We start from the raw sequence: 5,908 nt of genomic DNA on the forward strand, positions 1-5,908 counted from the left end.
AGCGTTTATTCAAAAACCCGAAATCAAAGGTGAGTTCTTCCTTCGAAAAGCATATTGTATATCTATATTCGTTTTTATATATATATATATATGTGTTGAAGACGCATTATACTACAAATTGTCGTTATTGTGGGATGAATCAATTTGGTTAAATAACTGTTAACCGGATGGCGGGCACAGAAATGTTGGTAGATCTATCGGGGTGACGCCCCTCACTTCCATTCGCGTTGGGTTAAAAGTGGGAATATTTTGAGCATGGTACGTTTCGAGTTATCAAATTGGTAGTCATACACGCGTTGTATTCGTAGCTAGTCTACAACTAACGCTTTTTGTGCTTAAAGGTAAAATGCGGGTTTCGTTATTGTGTGTACCGTGTTTGATCGGTCTTTAATTGGGAGTATAATGGCCGTACACCATTATATTCATGTGTTGTTTATATATAAATTGTTTATATTTATATAATAAGTTTTCTTCTCAGGAATAACTCACCAACATTCGTGTTGACCCAAAAATTATTTAAATATGCTTTGCAGGAAAGTGAAGGTTTCGAGGTGGCATGGAAATGAGAGCGTGGGGTGTTTGAATAAAAGTGATGTGTTGTAAACCGTGCATTAGCACGTGTAGTAAACTCTGATGTTGTAAAATATTTCCTTATAATAAAAGATGATGCTTTTATTATTAATTGTTTATTATTGTTGACTATCGGCGTCTGTCATAACCCGACGAATTAAAGCTAAGACTTTCGCTGTGTTAAGTTAAGGTTTTCGGGGTGTGACATTATTACCATACTAATAACGTAATAAACCGAACTAATGCTGATCAAAGTCCCAGCGTAATGCCCGGTAACTTTTCGATATCAACTCTACCTGTAAGCCCCCCAATGGTGGTCGCATTAATTCTTTAATCTATACATCATAATACTCTTTATGTTAAAATCTAGAGTAGGTACTGTACTGATGGTATGAATAAGATATTAAGGGAAATTTTGCTAGAAATTAATTTAAGTTGAAACTTTATCAAAAAGCTTATTAACTAGTTTGGGTAAGTTATATATATTTTGCTATTTTTTAATATTTTTTTACTAATTTTTATATATGTTTTCAGAAGAGAGAAAAAGTTATATTTATATTTAAAATTAATTTAAGTTGAAACTTTATCAAAAAGCTTATTAACTAGTTTGGGTAAGTTATATATATTTTGCTATTTTTTAATATTTTTTTACTAATTTTTATATATGTTTTCAGAAGAGAGAAAAAGTTATATTTATATTTACATTTTTTATTCACTTTAATTGTAAACTACAAGATTTAAACATTAATTAAAAATCTGTGATTGAGAATAGGTTTCTAGAGTTTTCACAACTCAAGTAGGTTTTCATTTTATACTCACTATACATATATATATATAGAGAGAGAGAGAGAGGAGTAATATTTTGAGAACCATGTTAACTTTTAAGAACTTAATAACTCAATTCTAGGCCACACATTTAATTAAATGAATTGGAATATGTGGTTAAGATTAAATTTGGCAAAAAAGTCAAAGTATGAGAGAAAATAAATATGTAAGTGGTTACACTAACTTTTACGTCCGTTACGCATGTGTAAAAAGTCGACTCGGTGCGTAAAAAATTCTGTAATTTTTTTACGTGTATGTAACTTACATATATTACGCATGTGTAAAAAAAATTCGAAAAAAAAATCGTTACACTGAGTTCTTTTGAGTTCTTAAAACTCAAATGGGTTCTTAATTGAAATCTTTCCTATATATATATATAGGCTAAGTATAAAATGAAAACCCACTTGAGTTGTGAAAACTCTAGAAACCCATTCTCAACCACATGTGTTTAATTAATGTTTAAATCTTGTGATCCATAATTAAAGTGAATAAAAAATGTAAATATAAATATAACTTTTTCTCTCTCCTGAAAACATATATAAAAATTAGTAAAAAAATGTTAAAAAATAGCAAAATATTTTTTTTTATATGTTTCAATGTTTTGTATTAAATGTTACAACATATATTACATGTAACAAAAACAAAACGATATTACGTAGGATTTTCGTGAGTTTTCACAACTTAAATGGGTTTTTATTAAAACCTTACCCTATATATATGTGTGTATCTAAGACTCCAAATGGTGGAGTAAGCATTGACCAGAAACTTATAAACTTCAAAAACTTTGATCCAAATTTGGTCGGCCCAAACATATTCCCCTACTTAAACTTAAACCCATGCATGAGGTCCAGGTCCTTGTCGTGTTTCTTCTACGGTGTTTGTTTAAGTTGGCCCGACATGTCCCGACGAATGTAATCAATATTATATTTTTAATAATAATCAAACAAAATATATACTATAATTAATTATTATTATTCAATCTACATCTTACTTAAAACTGTTATAAGAATTAACTATTTAGACAAATAGACTATAAATTGTTATGTACTGTAGAATAAAAAAAAGGGACAATGTATCTTATCGAAAGTAAAAGAGTTGTATGAATTTTAAAGGATTGCATTCAAATTGACTTATCAAAAAACCTAAAGTTTACGATACCAATCAACTTCATTTTCAATAAAATTTACATAAAAAAACAATAGATAGTAATAATAGTAGTCGACTAGTCTCCTAAATGTACCTAGTGGTAGGAGGCTTGGGCTCTCCAGCGGATACTCAAGTTTGAATCCTACTTGTGTCATTTTTGAGTAGGGCTGTTCACGAGTCGAGCCCGAGTCGAGCCAGAGTGGTTTCGAGCTCAGGCTCAAAATTAAACGGCGTAACTTAGTTAGGCTCTAGCTTGATTTTGAAGTTAAACGAGCTTAAGATCGAGCCAACGAGCCGAGCCATGACTCAAGCCGAGCTAGGGTCGATTTTGGCTCGGTTACAAAAATGATCCAAATCAGCTCAGGATGTTATAAATCAACTTTTTATAGCTAGTTTTTTTCGAGCGAGCCACAAGCCCGAGCTTCGAGCCTCGAGCTTTTTGAACAGCCCTACTTTTGAGTGGATATTAGCAATGAAGGATTTGAGCTAGGCCTTATGCAAAGGTTGTCGGTTCGAACCCTAGGCCCACCCGGGTTTTCGTCCTACCGTGTGATACGCCAGAGAATTCTGCTCTTCTGGTGGCACAACGATTGTCAAGTGGCAGTCGACGGTATAGTTTCCCGAGGGAACACCCAAGCCATACTCTGAATCCAGCATGAGCCAGGTTAAGACAAAATAGTCTGGCCAGAGTGGGAACACAGGGACTCTCTAAATTTAGAAAATACGATAGTCTAAATAAAAGAAATTAGTCATTATAAAAAAATAATTACTTATCAAATCCCTCATGATAACTGCCACATCAGATTAGCTACATTGCATTTTGTGTCAAGCTCAGCTTATAAAAACAAATTCACTAGAGTTATAATCTATTAATATTAATTATAAAACATACATTCTTGAAATGGATGTACCTTTAAGGTTTAATCATCAACCACTTCAAAAATATATAACTAATCAAACAGCCTCATCCCCCCTCCAACTCACTTTAACTTTAGGCCCAGTGGGCCCATCTTCACCCAATATCTCACTTGGTATACCCTCCACAAATCTCTCAAATGCTTTTTTTAACTTTCCTATCATCAACTTCTTAACTTTGTTTAGTTCTTTATCAACATCATAATCAATTTTGGGACCCCATTTCCTCATGTAATCCACCCACGGTGGTTCAACCACCGCGTTCGCCATATACTCCGTCGCAACCACCACCGCCCTGACACTCGTATCCATCACCTTGTCACTTTTGTTCGTGTCGTCTCTAACACCAATATCCACTCCTTCTGAGCCAAGCAAAACACACCCGGGCTTCGGGTATGACGCGTGCCCGTGCAATGAAGCGTAAACCACTGGTTTATTACCCGTGTGGTACTCGAGACCTGAAGCGCTGACCCATTTACCCCAACTATGTTGTGAAAAAAATACACTATTTAACTCCCCATTGAAATTACTAATTCTTAAAGTAACATGTTCCCAGTCACCTACGTGTTCACCCAACTTTCCTAACGAGACATTAATAAATTCCACTTTTGCCCTTGCTCCCCCGTTAAAAGGGTAGAAAACCCAAATGGCAATATCGGTAAATAACCCGCCCGAAACCGGTTTAACATGGAAATAAGCACAAGCATTTTGTAAATCCCCTTTCTTGACTCTATCTTTACTTGACCCATCAAGTGGAAGGTCTAGCCAATATGTCTCATCGTCCGAACCACCTTGTGGAAGGTTCGAGCCGTTTCTTTCTATTAGGTTCGGTTTGGACTCATTCCCTCTATGGTACACCAACGCCTCGTTTTGGAAAAACCAATCAACCGATGAGGGGAGGTAGGGTTCATCCGGATGAAAATAAATAACCGGAGAATAAACTTTAATCAATGCTTTAATTTGGTCCAAATTCGGCATCGAATTTGATAAATTACCCTTCAAAATTCCCACACTTTCATTTCCAACTCGAAAACCACCAACCGAATGGTAAACACCCAACCCATTAATATCAAAAACATTCTCATTTCCCAAACCAACTGTTGTGTTTGGTGTGTCCGTGAAGTCTGCACGGACACACCCAACCTTATCAAGCCCTGGCTTGGCAGACGAGCCAGTTATAATGTACCCAACGGCTTTGTAGCCGTCGGGTGCAACAGGGAGCCAAACATAACCTTCACCATCTTTTTCAATATCTAAAGACTCACTACTCCACACAAGAGTGTAATCAATTGGTGATCTAAGAGTGGGACTTGTAATATTGTTTGATACATCTTTGGCCACAATAACATGGCCAAAAAGTGGAATATTATTTGATTGTGCATAAGAACCTAAGCTAGAAAACCCTTGTGGGGTTGAACTCGGGTCGTAGAATGATGCCCCAAGATTATCGGGTCCTCCTTCATTAGTGGACCATATTTTGATGAATGTTGTTACTTGACTCACTTGTAATCCTCCCAAATCTATGGTTCCACTAGCAAAGCCTCCACCTGAAACCAAAAAAGAAAAAAATGAACATATAATACTAGTAATATATAAAATTATATAATATACATGTATGTTTCAGAACCAATAATAAGTTGAGAACTGTAAAGTATATTTATGCGTAGTTTAGTTTTTTGAATGTGATACATAAAACGGTACCTGGAGGCCATTCAGGTAGAGGAGAAGGGAGCCGGAAGGTGTCCGGTGGATCCGCCAATGTTGATCCATTGAAGATGATGATGAAGAAAAAGATTATGGTGATAGTGTTGATTGAGAAGAAGTGCATGTTTGAAAGGAAAGAGATTTGGTGAACAACAAATGACCCTTGTGTCAATCATAATATTATTAGAAGAAACAAAGGCCAATTACAAAAGGTGGATGGGCATTTATTTATATTTTTTAACGTATTTAGTAAAGTAGTTTGATTTTGATTTAGAATATTAGTATATTACTTTGGTAATATTTAATTAAAAAAATATTTATTTTTATAAGTAAGACCATAATTTATGTTGCCTCGTGGCCTGTCAGTAAATTGTGTCTTTTGTTGTTTCATCCGGTAATCTCGTGGCGAACTAGCGGTGCACGTGAACGTCATATATCTTTTTTATCTTATAAATATTTTGACTGTTTTTTATAGAACCTTAAATCAAACATTAATTAGTAAATAACTCGTGAAACCATTATGTCGACTGTTTTTATAGAAACATAAATCGAGCATTAATTAGTAAACAATTCTTAAATTGTAGGGTCAATTTTTTAGTTGAACGAATCTGTTCTTCTGGTTAATGTCCGTGTGCATATGTATATATTTTTTATGAAATATTATAATTATACGAATGAATATGAAGAAACATACGAAAACAAAAATGAAAATTATATATAATGTAAGTTCACTAATATACTACGTTAA

General features: G+C 34.4%; 1 pseudogene; it reads right to left on the reverse strand.

Annotated features, from left to right (window-relative positions):
* Nucleotides 1-3,495: 3,495 nt before the first annotated feature.
* On the reverse strand, nt 3,496-5,336 carry LOC143609377 (hypothetical protein At1g04090 pseudogene; annotated as a pseudogene).
* Nucleotides 5,337-5,908: the final 572 nt, after the last annotated feature.

This window comes from Bidens hawaiensis, unplaced genomic scaffold (genome assembly GCF_021521415.1).
Source record: "Bidens hawaiensis isolate Kalapana, Puna unplaced genomic scaffold, B.hawaiensis_p1.1 tig00419582_1, whole genome shotgun sequence".
NCBI lineage: Eukaryota > Viridiplantae > Streptophyta > Magnoliopsida > Asterales > Asteraceae > Bidens > Bidens hawaiensis.